Source organism: Triticum dicoccoides, chromosome 4A (assembly GCF_002162155.2).
Source record: "Triticum dicoccoides isolate Atlit2015 ecotype Zavitan chromosome 4A, WEW_v2.0, whole genome shotgun sequence".
NCBI classification, from domain to species: domain Eukaryota; kingdom Viridiplantae; phylum Streptophyta; class Magnoliopsida; order Poales; family Poaceae; genus Triticum; species Triticum dicoccoides.
In genome coordinates, this window is record NC_041386.1 from 201,927,925 (window position 1) to 201,943,832 (window position 15,908).

Here is a 15,908-nt window from a genome sequence, read left to right on the forward strand (position 1 = left end):
GAAGAGGACGAGGATGATGATGAGGAGGAATGCTCGAACAAGGAGGAAGATGACGACGACAGCAACGGTGATGACGACGATGGCGGCGATGAAAAACCAACCGTCAGCAGCAAGTAGCGTCCTCGTCAAGACGATGTCGTAGGGCCGTCCAACTACAACAACAAGAAGAAGGACTAAATTAAGCAGATTGTACATATCTCTGTTTCCGTTCGCTCATATTAATTTGTTATCTCCATTTAACTGGTCAATCCCATCATAGACGGTTAGTAATAAGTATTCAACATGGATCTTCTACATTATCGCCCATAGGTTGGTTTGTTGAATTGTGTGCCCTGATGAGCACACAATTCACAAAAAAGTCTGTATGGGTATCACACACATCTTTTTATGCCGAATCGTTTATGTTCATCTCGATCATCGCAAACAGTTCATCGGAGCAAACTATATGTCGCGTACCGCACACACATTGATATTGTTGCCCGTTACTGTTGTTCTATCTAATGGCAAATAGTTTGTATGGATCAACCGTATGTCCTGCATCGCACACGCAACTAAAATCTTGACCGTGTTTGATGCATCCCCCATCGCAAACAGTTTGCGCCTTTTTGATAGTTATTTACACCACCATTTGCGATTATTGGATCGCACACAGTTTAGTCGAAGGGTCTCTGATCATAGTGTCGCGTTAGCAGCATCCTGCAGTAGTGCTTGTCACAACTGGCCATACCAAGAGAATTAAAACAGGACCAAAAACTAGTAGGGTGCATGGCAGCTTTGAGCCGCTTCATCTCCAGATTAGGAGAAAAAGCATTACCACTTTACATACTGCTCAAACGCACTGACAACTTCGAGTGGACGGATGGGCTACAGCCGGATTGGAAGAAATAAGAACCTTATTAGCAGGAAACCCAATCCTAGCCGCCCCAAGTGTTGGCGAGCCTATGTTGCTTTATATATCTGCAACTCATCAGGTAGTGAGCGTTGTACTCGTCATTGAGTGAGGGGAAGAGGGACATAAATTCCTCATCCAGAAACCAGCGTATTACATATCGGAGGTCATCACACCATGCAAAACCCGATACCCTCACTACCAAAAGATAGCATACGCGGTCTTTATGGCATGCTGAAAACTACGACACACCATAAACAACAGGGACGCCACCGGCCGCATAGCTAAATGGGCCATTGAGATCTTACTGTTTGAAATAACGTACAAGCCGCGCCGAGCCATTAAATGAGCCATTAATCCTATCCTGCGCAGCCAATCATCAGCAACTATGGGCTCGGTGCTACTGGAAAACATTGGCGGCTGCAGCCTCAGAAAACGGGCTAAGTTGTCAACTGGAGGTGGTGACGGTGGATTATTGTTGTTGTTGTTGTTGCCTTAGTTCTGAACTAACATCTGCATCAAGGTATTCGGCTGCTGGATCAACTTAGTGAGCTCCGGTGGGAAATCAAAACCGGGGTCACGTCTTGGAGGCATCTGATGGATTTAGGGGGAAGAGTTTAGAATAGAATGAGGTCTAGTGAGAAAGCACTACCCATATGCACATGAGACAAACACAAACATATCATATCACTCAATCAATCAAGCAAGGGCATACAAACGGTCTAGAACTATCGTTAAAAGTGCTCGGACTATTACTATATACATGGGGGAAAACTACTAGTCATATGGTGGTCATCTAGAAATATTGCTCGGTGGAAGACTCCATGATATCCGCTCCAGCTTCGTATTTGTAATCATCATCACTATTGTCGGGGTCGGAGTTGGTGTCGTCGATGATGATGTAGTTCTCTGGACAACTGGAATCATCGTCCTCTCCTCCTGGCGCTGGGTCTCCCATGAAAACTCCTAGCTTCCTTGTTAGGTCGGCATTCTTCTCCACTAGTATGATGATTTCCTCCTCATAATCGTCGCGTGTAGCCTTGGGTTCCTCTTCTAGCTCGGAGATCCTGGTCATTGCCTTCTTCAAATCTATCATGCTTGCGCACATCTACTTCTCCTGGCGATGATTGTTTTCATTTAACTCGTGGATGAATGCTGCAATGGATCTATCCCTCCTGGTGCTGATCATCTCCCATTGCTCGTCTCGGCGCCCACATATCTGGTATATAGTGTCCTTTAGCTCTTGTGTGTAGACTTCTCCAATACATCCCATAGCAATGTGGGCTGCCATGCTCTTGCCTAGACTCCAGGTGGGTGCATCAAAGGAAAACTCTATAGGGTCCGTGACTGGCGTGAATGTCCTTCATGGAACTTGAGCTCAAATCATCCAGCGCTCCTCTTCTGGTAAAGTGGCGTTGTAGGTCCTGGTGAAGCTTGGTATTCCAATGTTCAGGTACCTAGTGACTTCCTTCAAGTGTCGTCCAAAGGTGTGTCTTCATCCGGTTGTGCAAACTTGTTCCTCGTGTCCGCCATCCTAAAGAGTACAAAATTGAGAGGAGTCAGAAATGAGTAGAGAAGAGTGACCTATGGCTTTTCTTAGTAGTCGTGTCCTACATTCAGCGTGTGCTCTGATACCATCTTGTAGCGACCCGGCCTCAAATGGTCAAGTCTCTGTGTTTCAGTGTCATCTCTGGATCGGTAATGCTGACACACACAATACTTGAAGGATTTATAACAGAATAGCAATCACACACTTATTACATCGAATGTCTCAAAAGAGAACTTATTACAATAAATATGGATTAAGGCCATCTAAAACGATAACATCGGAAGACTTGGAAGATAAAGTGAGTCCATCAACTCCAACGGCATAGCTGAGTGCATGACAAACGACCTATCACGTCTTACTCCTCGTCTAAAAAGTCTGCAACATAATACGTTGCAGCCCGGAAACGGGTCAGCACATGGAATATGCTGGCAATGTAACACAGTAGAGCAATGAATAGATAAATGCTATCACTACATGCATATATGGCTGGTGGAGGCTCTATGGTTATATGGTTTTTGTGAAAAAGACAATTTTTTCCTACAACAAAGAATATATTTTATTTAACTATCATGGTAGTTGAAACATTGAGAATGGTACCCCCATCTCAATCCCAATTAAAAGTAATTATAATCCCAACAAATTAAATTAGTTTTATGGCATACAGTAGGATAATCCAAGTACTAGATACTCAAGATGTCCATAACCGGGGACACGACTAACCATGATTAGTTTGTACACTCTGCAGAGGTTTGCGCACTTTTCCCCACAAGACTCGATCTCCTCCATTGTATTTCTCGCACTGCACGGTGTTTGAGAAATGGATGACCGAGACACAGTCTTTCAGAAGCATTAACTCTTTACTCCGGGTGGACAGTTACACCTACTTTCCCTCTACATTTGCTAGCCCACCACTCAAAGAGGTCACACAACATACTCAACTATGCCAGAGCCCATAAAGTTTCTAGCATGAATAATCTTTTGATCCCTTTGAGCCTAGATGGAGGACCGTAGGAGGATCACACGGTATATCCTCGGGATCTCCTAGGACAACATTGGTATATCCCCAGGTGCCCAAAACAAGCAATCCACCCAGATGTGTATTAAAGTTGCCACCTTAAGTTGAACCATTAATTAACAATCTCACATCTATCATGGATACACTCAAACCCAACCCACGTCTACGAGCATAGCGTGGCAATATAAGCATAACGTAGAAGTAACTCCCAGGGTTTGATAATAAAACAGGGCAATAGGTTCTACCTCATCATCTACTTACCAATACCCACAAGTTAATCATATTCTAATCATGCAATGTTTGAGGATTGAAACTAATGCATAAAAATTGGGTATGATAGGACTATGATCAATGTGTTACTTGCCTTGCTGATGATCCACAAAACCTAGAGACTCGTAGTAGCACGCTTCGCACTCTGGGTGTTCTATCGCAAACAAACAATAGCATACATAAGCAATCAAGCAAAGAAGCATGAGTAAAACTCAAATAAAAAGATCTAACCGGAAAGTTCAACTAAAGAACTCCAGTTTGCAAAAAGAATCAAATCAAACAGAGCAACGAAACTCAAACTGCAAAAGAAACAAGATCCGATTACTAATCTGGACTAAAGTCAAATTTTACAGTACCAAAATCTTGTTCAAGTTGGTTAAACGGAAAGATGGTTTCGAGACGAAGATCTAGGTGCTTGAATCGCCTGATTCCGATAAACAAGCGAAAAGTTAAACTAAAACTAAGCTCAGGGCAGACGTCGCGATCGAGAATAATTGCGGAAAACCCTGGAAAAAGAAAAGCTGTCGAACAGGCTAACGAACGAAAGTTCGCTGTCTATGGCTAACGGGTGAACGGCGTCCATTAAAACGAACGTACGGACGAACGTCCGTTATTTCACCGAACCGAGAAAAACTGAAACAAAACCAGTCTAAACATATAAAAAAAACTAGGGTTTACAAAAAAACCGATCGGTTTTTACCTAACCGGAAAAAAACTAAACGGCCTCCGGATCGGATCGTAACGGCGGTGGCTCCAGGCGACGGCGGGGAAACGGGCGCGGCGCGGGGCGGCAGCGAGCGGAGGCGCAGGCGGCGGCGAGCGGCGGCGGCTGCGGCAGCGGGAGGCGACGAGGCGGAGTGGTGGCGGTCGAGACGGCGGGGCGGTGGCATATAAAGGCGGGGGTGGCTTGGGGAAGGGGCAAGGGGAGGCCGGGTCGGCCGGCGGCTGCGTGCGGGAGGCGGAGTCCTCCCGGGGTCGGGGATGGCGCGTCCAGCGTGGGCCGGCTGGGCTTTCGGCCTAGTCGGTCCGAAGCGAAAGTTCTTTTAACATTAATTCCAACGCGCAGAAAAACAAAGAAAAGAAAAACTAAACGGACTCCAAAAATCCTAAAATAAATTTTCCCTATCCTCTAAAAAATAAGCCGGACAAGGTGAACATTTATTTGGGCCTCTAATGCAATTTTGAAAAACACAAAATTTTCCTAATCCAAATAAAATAGCAATAAAACTCCAAATAAAAATACAAATTGATTTTAATATTTTCCCCCAACATTTCATTTATTTTGAAGAAGTCATATTATCTCCTCTCATATACTTTGATATGGAATATTTTTGGGGAGAAGAACTAATTAAAACCAAGGTGATCCTTGTTTCTATATTTGATAAAATTCAAATATGACAAACAGTGAAATCCCCAAGTCTCTTCGAGGGTCCTTGAGTTGCTTAGAATTTCGAGGATCGCAAAAAGAAAATGAAATAAAATATGATACGCATGAATGACCTGTGTATAACATTCCAAATTGAAAATTTGGGATGTTACACTTCATCTCCTCCAGCTTTATTGTGGCGGCATTTAGCTTTGTCCGGCTTACTTCAGGCTCATGGGACAATGCATTGTTCTTCTCTTTCAAAACGTGCGAACATAACGATTCTTAGATTGGTTGGGCTAAATCGCTTCAAGTTTCGGGGGCTATGGGTATATATTCACTACGAAATTACACAACCATTACCTACATGTCTTTTGAGAACACGTGAGCAGCTCCAGCAAGTCCATCCTGGGTGGCTCGGATATATGCCTCGATGGTGGTAAGGGCAGTAAATTCATGCTCAGAGAAAATTGGAGCACACATAATCTCTTTTAGTCATCGATGATTCATCACGCTCTCCACCTCGGAATTCATGATGGACATGTCACTGGTACTCATCGGTGCTATACAAACGGTTTTTAACCCCTTTCCGCGACAGCATTTGGAACCGTCGCCTAGTGAGTGACGGTGATATGGGGTCCTTCCCACACAACCCAGAAACTGTCAGGGATAGGGATCCAAGATGCATATAAAGGACTCCTACTCGTTTGTGCTCGCATTGCCTTCGCAGTCCGTATTCTATGGTGCTATGTTTACGATGCGCGCTCATCACAAACGGTTCACTATTATAAAACGTGTATGATAAGCATACAAGCACACACATTCGCTTTTCCGATACAATAACTAATTAAGAAGATTAGCTAATTGTCGTACAAGTGTCGGACAGGATTACGAAACGTCGGACCGTCGTAACATCGTCGCATGACAACTATCGCACATGTTATTCTATGGTGCAACGTTTATGATGCATACTTCATCAGAAAAAGTTCATGGTTGTGAATCATGTATGATGCAACTAACAGAAATGTTTAGTTTGCCCGCACCATTTGTGATATTGTCTGACATTGCACATGCTTTGCAAACGGCAACTATGTGCATGCTTGCACATGTTTCCTCTGTGTGAACTGTCTCGGATTATGGTGTATATCGCAAACGTTTGTGTTTTACCGACCGTGTGTGCCGTAGGGACCTGGAGAACGTAATTCCACCGTAATTTAATTGCTGCTATTTCAAATTGTACCGGATTTGAATTTGAACTTGAATGTATGCTATAGCTTTATTCATATCCATACGGATCAAACAACCAATGCATTATTCGATTCATAGGTACATAGGTTAAAGAATTACATAAGAACTAAATAAAGAATGATGAACCACAGTTGTATACTTGTACTATTAAAAACGGTAAAGAATGAGGTGAGGCGGAATGCCCATATTGTGCCCTCCTCCATGCAGAAGGCACGCACGACTCTAGTCCAACCCCTTGTGATGGTCGACCGCCCATCCTTCACGGTCTTCATGAAAACATCTAGATAATCATCGTGTTCTGGTAGAAATACTTTAACCTTTGCATGCCCATCAATTATATAGTTTGAGAGATAATCTTGAGTAAACTACTTTGGCAACCACTTCAAAGGAAAAGATTCAGACATTGACATCTAACACAACTCATTATGGGCAGTAAAAAGAAGGCTGCAGAGTTCTTACTTACCATCCTGCAGTTCGCTGCTGTCTTGGATAAAGTGTAGACAAATAATTTAATTGCCATCTTTGGACCCATTTTACTAACAATCTTTATCAGCTTCCTCACTTGATGCTGGTTCATCGATATCTCATTGGCCCATACGCAGAAAGGGTCGAAGTGCGGATCTTTACCAATGAAATATGTACCTAAAAGCACCAAGTTAATTTTAGAAGATAAACAACAATTGCGCAATGATGTAGTACAACACTCATTTATAATATCTTATAACATCCAATATACTCACATATTCGATGAATTAACATCTTATATTATGGGCTGGAAGGAGTTTATTGCATTCCAACAAATTATCGCTTGATTAACTGCTGTTGTATCCATGGGTTATAGTTAGTTTGAGCTAGTTTGGGCTCAAATAGCCCTAAAGTATATCTAAACATGAGGGCTAGGTTGAGCTAGTTGCATCTATAACCCATCCAAAAAAACTATCCAACCCAAGTCGTGCTAATTGGAGCTAGTTCTCCTAGTGCATTTATTATCAATCTAACCCTACCAGCCGAACAACTCTTTGGATGGAGTTAGTAAAGGATTAGTCATGAGATAGAAACTAACTCTAACCTCTAGCTAAGCTGAGTATCCAAACAGGGTTGTGTTGTTGTTGTTGTTGTTGCTGCTCTTCTACGTATATCTAGACATCATCAAAACATTAATGTAACACTCTTCCTTGTTATGTAATCTAGGATTGCATATTTAGACATTAAGTACAGTGCATGTTGCTATGTAGCCTCAGATATATTACATATGACCCTAGTTAACCTAATGATAAATGGGTCACAGATATATTCAGTCAAAAGTCCGATTCACCGATTAGTCCCTTATCAGCCCCTAGGCTATATGGTACCAGCTACCGATATCCTGAACAGTGAGCATATATAAGCCATGGGGTGAAAATAACCTCGATGTAAAACAACAGTCGTTCCCAAAATTATACTGTGTAGGTACATTGAGAAGCATGTTAAGCACAACAGGCTAAACATCAACCAAAATTATCCATGGCAGACAAAATAATCTATAAAAGATAGCTTCAGTGTGCAGGTTTAAGCACGCTAGCAAAGCAAAACAAGTGGAAAAGTGTGTTAACTGCAACAGGCCTAACATTTAACAACAAGCAAACATAGTCATTCAAACTGGTGTTGTGCCGCTCTAAGTACACTAGTTATTGTTAAATAAAAATGAAAATGCGTGTGAACTACAAGATGCAACAGCCAAATGTAGTCATTCATAGTGGTATTGTTGAAACTGGTACTGATGAAATTGAACTGCATAGTTCATACGTGCACATATAGAACATCACGTTGTGAATAACTGGAATAAAGAAGGCATACTACAAACAACCAAATATATCATTTGAAACTGGACATATGCTAACTACAGAAACCCGAACAATTAAAAAAATTAAAAGAAGCATATGCTAGCTATCACTAGCACAGCGAGCTGCTATACAAATGGTTTTAACCCCTTCCCGCGACGGTATTTGGAACCATCGCCTAGTGAGTGACGTTAGGGGGGTCCTTCCCACACGAACCAAAAACCGTCGGGTATATGGCCCTCCTGGCACACACGCTCGGCAAAATGAGTTCGTGCGACCAGCAAGCGCTGAAATACAGAAATACGTATAATAGAGCTAAAAATACAATTATACAGGTGAAATTATTTCCGGCCGCAAGTACATCCCACATAGTCAGTCCCCGCTAAACGTTTCCGTTCGTATGTACATCCCACATAGTCGCTCCAAGGAAAACGTTTCCATTCACAAGTACATCACACATAATTTTCCCCGTTAAATCGTTTGTGATAGCGTTGCCATTGCACACGATATTAACAATTTTATCGTTTGCGTTATTGAATGCATCACACACGGTGCGTAGAAGAAACTTTGTGGCAAAGGTTGTCCATCACACATAGTTTTTATGTCGTAAACATTTGTGCAAGGTGGCCTAACGCAAAAAGTTTTCAAGAGAAGGTCGTGTGTGATTGTTCATTAATCCAACACGATTTATTCCTAGAAATTGTATGCATTATTGAATGCATCACACACGGTGTTTTCTCAATAACCGTTTGCAATAAAAAACCTCAATTAGCAAAATAATTATCCAATTATTAATTATTCATTTATTAATCTAATTTACATTTCATATTAAGCACACAATATATTTCATTTTCATAATCTTCTATTATATACTTAAAACAAGAGTAAAACAAGCCATCACGTTCGTCCACATATGCAAATCTTTCTTGCACCGTCTGATTAGAATAATAATGGCTGAGATTTAAAGGTTCTTACGTAACATCTAAAAATATATGTACCAACAATATTGAACTTTCATGTTGTCACGTTAGATGCATATATAGAAGCATGACGTAGAAAAAAATTAGGGATAACGTAGGCGAACTGGAAGGCACACATTGATCTGAGACCATTATTGCAATAGGAAAGACATGTCGTGATTTGGATGTGATGAAACAAGGATAGAAAGTCATGCATCACCACGTAGGCACACGCATGTACAAGAATAAATTGTCCTTTAAAACACGTAACTTTTAGTACAACTATTGTCACGTCCAAACAGACTGGACACTGGACACGTGTTTAAGACAAGGAAATACAAGAGTATATGCGTCTTTCCATCCAAGAGTTAGAGGCAAGCACGACTCCAACATGTAAATACATTAGGAAACAAAATCTCACTTCACGTGGACACAATTCTAAACTACTGACAGGTGCGTGCATGCAAATAAGATTTACAGAGTAGGATACAACATAAATAATTCCACAACCATGGAAAACCAAACACATCTAGTCGGCCAAACCAGGCACACACCCAAGAAAGTAGAAGCCAGCCTGAACTACGGGACCAAAACACAATCACAAAAATCAAAGTCAGCCAATACTATGCCAGACAAAGATTGAAGCCAGGAAAAACCAAAGTTTCATGTGCAACTTGGTGCCGATGCCAGATGATTTCATGCCCAACCTTTTGAGTTGCTTCTCACCTGAATCATCAAGTCAGGTAACTATTTTTTAGTGAACTAACTTATTCTGAATTAAATCATCAATTGTACTTTCTTAAACAGCAACTATGTTTCTTTTGCTTTTGAAGCTAATACACAATTCTACAACTTTTGAGCTTATGAGGTTTGACATGATCTTGGTTGATGAACATGTTTATTCTTTACATATTTAACTGAGAATTATTCTATCTAGTTATATTTTGATTGTTCTAATAGGGCATACAATGCATGCTACAGTCTCGAAGAATCTCTAGGCATTTTTTAGTCAGAGATCTACATATGGAACTTAGCAATTTTAACCCATAAAATATAGCCTGGTGAGCAATGCAATTGAATATTTTTCACATGTAAGATTTCAAATAAGGTGAAAGAAACATCAGAACTTTATCTAGATTACTGTTTTGAATTTCTATCCAAGGACACGCTACGAGACGGGGAAACATAATTCCTACAAGAAGGGAGAAAGATAAACAATGCTCAGGTATTGAATCCAACTTACAACTAATTATTCTTTCTGACGGTTACTACAATTAATCTCCAAATTTACATTCCAGATTACTTATATATATAGCTATCATTATTGTGACCTTCCTAATGGTTTTCAATGGTAAGTCCAGTAATATACATGCTCTTCCGCTTTTCACGAAAAAAACTAATGTTAGAGAGATTCATTGTTGACTTAACAGTTTTTTATCTAAAGTCAACCGATGCCACAAGAATGTTTAGACATACCCGAGAATCAGGAACTTCTTAACAGGTATGAGACACTATCTTTTTGTTATTTGTCGACGAATTGTGACTCATGTAAACTCACTAATGTAAATAATAGTTATTCTTAACTTCAAACCATAAATGTAGGAACTCAGCAGAATAAATTGTACCTAAAATGATCGAAATAGATAAAAGTACGCAAGGATGCTAGAAAAAAATGTTTTACTGGAGTAGAGCATTACAAGAACTTACTACGACAAATCAAGAAAACCTACTAAATCAGGTAATCCATCCGAGTTCTTTCGAGATATGATATCATCACTCTTCGAAGAAAACCTGACCCTTGAGACCTGCAATGACATTTGAATATTTGATTCATATCAATTATAATGAAACCACATTTGACTTATTTATGTCACTTAGTTTTATCACGATGCTAGCATTGAGTTTTAGTTTTATCACAATGCTAACATTGAGTTTCTGGGTAGATTTTCTGATTTTGTGTTCATAGCTACATGCCTACAATAGATCGCCTGCAAGAAAATATTCAATTATTGTACATGCCATGTGATGATTATCACAAAACAATGGAATTACGGATAGAAACTGGATAATAGTAAATGAAGATGGGCGTCAAGAAGAAATTATCAACGTCACGTGAGCTCCGTGTGATAAAGAAGGATACCAAGATCTATTTTAATATCTGATGGGTCAGGGGATAAATGAACAAGGACAAATGTGCAACAAGGAAAGGAAAACGATGTACGAGAGAACAAAAACCAGTTCAACCAAAAATAACTACTAGGGGTCGAAGATGAAGATTCAGATGTCCATTATGGCCAAAGAAAACCTACTGTTAATGCAGCCATTAGACAACACACTTATCCACAAATAAGTTGATTAGTAGCTTATCCTGTGAAAGTCGGACTATATGTATTTCCCCAAATAAAGAGCCTAAGAATACTAGACATTGGACAAGATAAGGATGATACTTATTGGATAATAAGGGTCCGAATGTCAGCACTATTCAATGCATGTTAAATTGCAATTATTTGGAAAAAACTTCGTCAATATATGTTTCTGGCAATAGCACTTCTATATCATACAACATTTTCAGTTCATGAGAAGCATAAGAAAACCTCCAATGTTATTAGCTTGGCCTGCAAATGATCAACCATTGTTTGTTTAACAACATATATATGAACTAAGCTTCTTATACTACATGCAAGTCTTCTCGCTTTGTCTATTACTAATACATACAAGTAATATTTTCTCAGATATGACAACAACAAACAACAACAAAAAAAAAACAACAAAGCCTTTAGTCCCAAACAAGTTGGGGTAGGCTAGAGGTGAAACCCATAAGATCTCGCAACCAACTCATGGCTCTGGCACATGGATAGCAAGCTTCCACGCACCCCTGTCCATAGCTAGCTCTTTGTCGATACTCCAATCTTTCAGGTCTCTCTTAGCGAACTCCTCCCATGTCAAATTCGGTCGACCCCGCCCTCTCTTGACATTCTTCGCACGCTTTAGCCGTCCTCTATGCACTGGAGCTTCTGGAGGCCTTCGCTGAATATGCCCAAACCATCTCAGACGATGTTGGACAAGCTTCTCCTCAATTGGTGCTACCCCAACTCTATCTCGTATATCATCATTCCGGACTCGATCCTTCCTCGTGTGGCCACACATCCATCTCAACATACGCATCTCCGCTACACCTAATTGTTGAACATGTCGCCTTTTAGTCGGCCAACACTCCGTGCCATACAACATTGCGGGTCGAACCACCGTCCTGTAGAACTTGCCTTTTAGCTTTTGTGGCACTCTCTTGTCACATAGAATGCCAGAAGCTTGGCGCCACTTCATCCATCCGGCTTTGATTCGATGGTTCACATCTTCATCAATACCCCCATCCTCCTGCAACATTGACCCCAAATACCGAAAGGTGTCCTTCCGAGGTACCACCTGGCCATCAAGGCTAACCTCCTCCTCCTCACACCTAGTAGTACTGAAACCGCACATCATGTACTCGGTTTTAGTTCTACTAAGCCTAAACCCTTTCAATTCCAAGGTTTGTCTCCATAACTCTAACTTCCCATTTACCCCCGTCCGACTATCGTCAACTAGCACCACATCATCCGCAAAGAGCATACACCATGGGATATCTCCTTGTATATCCCTTGTGACCTCATCCATCACCAATGCAAAAAGATAAGGGCTCAAAGCTGACCCCTGATGCAGTCCTATCTTAATCGGGAAGTCATCGGTGTCGACATCACTTGTTCGAACACTTGTCACAACATTATCGTACATGTCCTTGATGAGGGTAATGTACTTTGCTGGAACTTTGTGTTTCTCCAAGGCCCACCACATGACATTCCGCGGTATCTTATCATAGGCCTTCTCCAAGTCAATGAACACCATATGCAAGTCCTTCTTTTGCTTCCTATATCTCTCCATAAGTTGTCGTACCAAGAAAATGGCTTCCATGGTCGACCTCCCAGGCATGAAACCAAACTGATTTTTGGTCACGCTTGTCATTCTTCTTAAGCGGTGCTCAATGACTCTCTCCCATAGCTTCATTGTATGGCTCATCAGCTTAATTCCATGGTAATTAGTACAACTCTGAACATCCCCCTTGTTCTTGAAGATTGGTACTAATATACTCCGTCTCCATTCTTCTGGCATCTTGTTTGCCCGAAAAATGAGGTTGAAAAGCTTGGTTAGCCGTACTATCGCTATGTCCCCGAGACCTTTCCACACCTCAATGGGGATACAATCAGGGCCCATCGCCTTGCCTCCTTTCATCCTTTTTAAAGCCTCCTTCACCTCAGACTCCTGGATGCGCCGCACAAAACGCATGCTGGTCTCATCAAAGGAGTCGTCCAGTTCAATGGTAGAACTCTCATTCTCCCCATTGAACAGCTTGTCGAAGTACTCCCGCCATCTATGCTTAATCTCCTCGTCCTTCACCAAGAGTTGGCCTGCTCCGTCCTTGATGCATTTGACTTGGCCAATATCCCTCGTCTTCCTCTCCCGGATCTTAGCCATCTTATAGATGTCCCTTTCACCTTCCTTCGTGCCTAACCGTTGGTAGAGGTCCTCATATGCCCGACCCCTTGCTTCACCAACAGCTCGCTTTGCGGCCTTCTTCGCCATCTTGTACTTCTCTATGTTGTCTGCACTCCTATCCAGGTATAGGCGTCTGAAGCAATCTTTCTTCTCTTTAATCGCCTTCTGGACATCATCATTCCACCACCAGGTATCCTTATCTTCGCTTCAACTTCCCCTGGACACTCCAAACTCCTCCGAGGCCACCTTACGAATGCAAGTCGCCATCTTCATCCACACATTGTCCGCATCCCCTCCTTCCTCCCAAGGGCCCTCCTTAATTACCCTCTCCTTGAACACCTGAGCTACCTCCCCCTTGAGCTTCCACCACTTCGTTCTAGCGATTTTGGCACGCTTATCCCGCTGGACACGAATCCGAAAGCGGAAGTCAGCAACCACCAGCTTATGCTGGGGTACAACACTCCCTCCAGGTATCACCTTACAGTCTAGGCACGCACGCCTATCTTCTCTTCTCGAGAGGATGAAATCAATCTGACTAGAGTGTTGGCCACTAGTAAAAGTCACCAGATGTGATTCTCTCTTTCTAAAGAGGGTGTTAGCTACAATCATGTTGTAGGCTAGAGCAAAGCTTAAGACATCTTCTCCTTCTTGATTCCTGATGCCATAGCCAAAGCCCCCATGCGCCCCTTCAAAACCTGGGTTAGATGTACCCACGTGGCCATTGAGGTCTCCTCCTATGAAGAGCTTCTCACCAATCGGTACACTCCTAACCATGTCTTCCAAGCCTTCCCAGAACTCCCTCTTGGTGTTCTCATTGTGGCCTACTTGCGGGGCATACGCGCTGATAACATTGAGAACCAAGTCCTCAACTACCAGCTTGACCAGGATAATCCGGTCCCCACGTCTCTTGACGTCTACCACTCCATACTTGAGGCTCTTGTTGATCAAGATGCCTACGCCATTTCTGTTTGCAGCCGTCCCCGTGTACCACAGCTTGAAGCCGGTATCCTCCACCTCCTTCGCCTTCTGTCCTCTCCATTTGGTTTCTTGGACGCAAAGGATATCAACACCTCTCCTCACCGCTGCATCAACTAGCTCCCGAAGCTTCCCTGTCAGAGACCCTACGTTCCAGCTACCTAAGCGAATCCTCCTAGGCTCGGCTAGCTTCCTTACCCTTCGCACTCGTCGAGTCAAATGCGAAGACCCTTGCTCATTTTCCACTACATCCGGGCGCCGATGTAGCGTGCCACTAAGAATGCGACGACCCGATCCTCGCTCACTTGCCACCGTATCTGGATCAAGATACGGCGCGCCACTTGAGGGGTGACGGCCCGGCCCTTGCCCATTTTCCACCACACCCGGGTTCCGATGTGGCGCATCGCTGAGAGGGTTACGCCCCAACGAAAATCTTCAGATATGACAACAACAAATCAAAATAATATACTTTTTAGTCCAAATTGGGAAAATACACCTGTGAAGAGTCAGTTTCTATGAAGGAACAAAAAATATAGTCCGGCAACTTGCTTCTACCAGCGGACACACTTCTCATCTTACTAAGTATTTCTCTCCCAATCTCCTTTTTTTGCGGGGGCTCCCAACCTACTTCTACACATCTACCTCTGCCAACCAATACCTGACCATAGCTGGAAGGAAAACCTCTATATTGTGCCGCAGATCCAGCACGTGTACATCAACCTCCCCTTCGGGCTTCGGCAACCAAATTTTGGGCTGAACGCTGCCCTCCCATTGATGGCCCTCCTCCATCGAGCTGAGACCCAGCCACACAAGTTTGCCTCTGCTGCGTGCCCCATTCTAGGTTGCCACGATTAGGGCTCGCGTTTAGTACCTGAGGACGAGAAATTATAAAAATAGTAGCGAGAAGTGACATCAGAGAAGGTCAGGAATTAGATTCCTGGAGTACATTAACTAGATCTTACTTCGCTGGCTGCTAATCAGAACCGGTGGCGCATGTGGGTGAGGAGGACTAAAGGGGATCGACTGAGAGGAGAGGAAGATGCAGTTTTTCTTTTTAACTAAAGCAACAGTTCTATGTAGAGGATGACATGTGCATGTGGTTTGAGAAAAAAAATGATGTGGACTTTTCCTGGGTCGCTAGGTGGGCTGGAGGCATCACAACGATGGCTTAATAGATGGGGTAAGTGAAGTAGGGCTTAGAATTTTCTAAGATAGTAGCTCAGCATAAGCCCGTAAATTAGAGATGACCCCCCGGCTTATCTGCTCCAGTGAACGACACATTCAAAA

General features: G+C 42.5%; 1 long non-coding RNA gene across 1 annotated transcript; it reads right to left on the minus strand.

Moving 5' to 3' along the window:
• Nucleotides 1-9,495: 9,495 nt before the first annotated feature.
• On the minus strand, nt 9,496-15,672 carry LOC119288845. The gene is made up of 4 exons (XR_005141302.1): nt 15,584-15,672; nt 15,280-15,492; nt 10,824-10,921; nt 9,496-9,842 (listed from the first exon to the last, which is right to left on the minus strand). It is a non-coding gene; the product is annotated as an uncharacterized LOC119288845 (long non-coding RNA).
• Between the last annotated feature and the right edge of the window lie 236 nt (nt 15,673-15,908).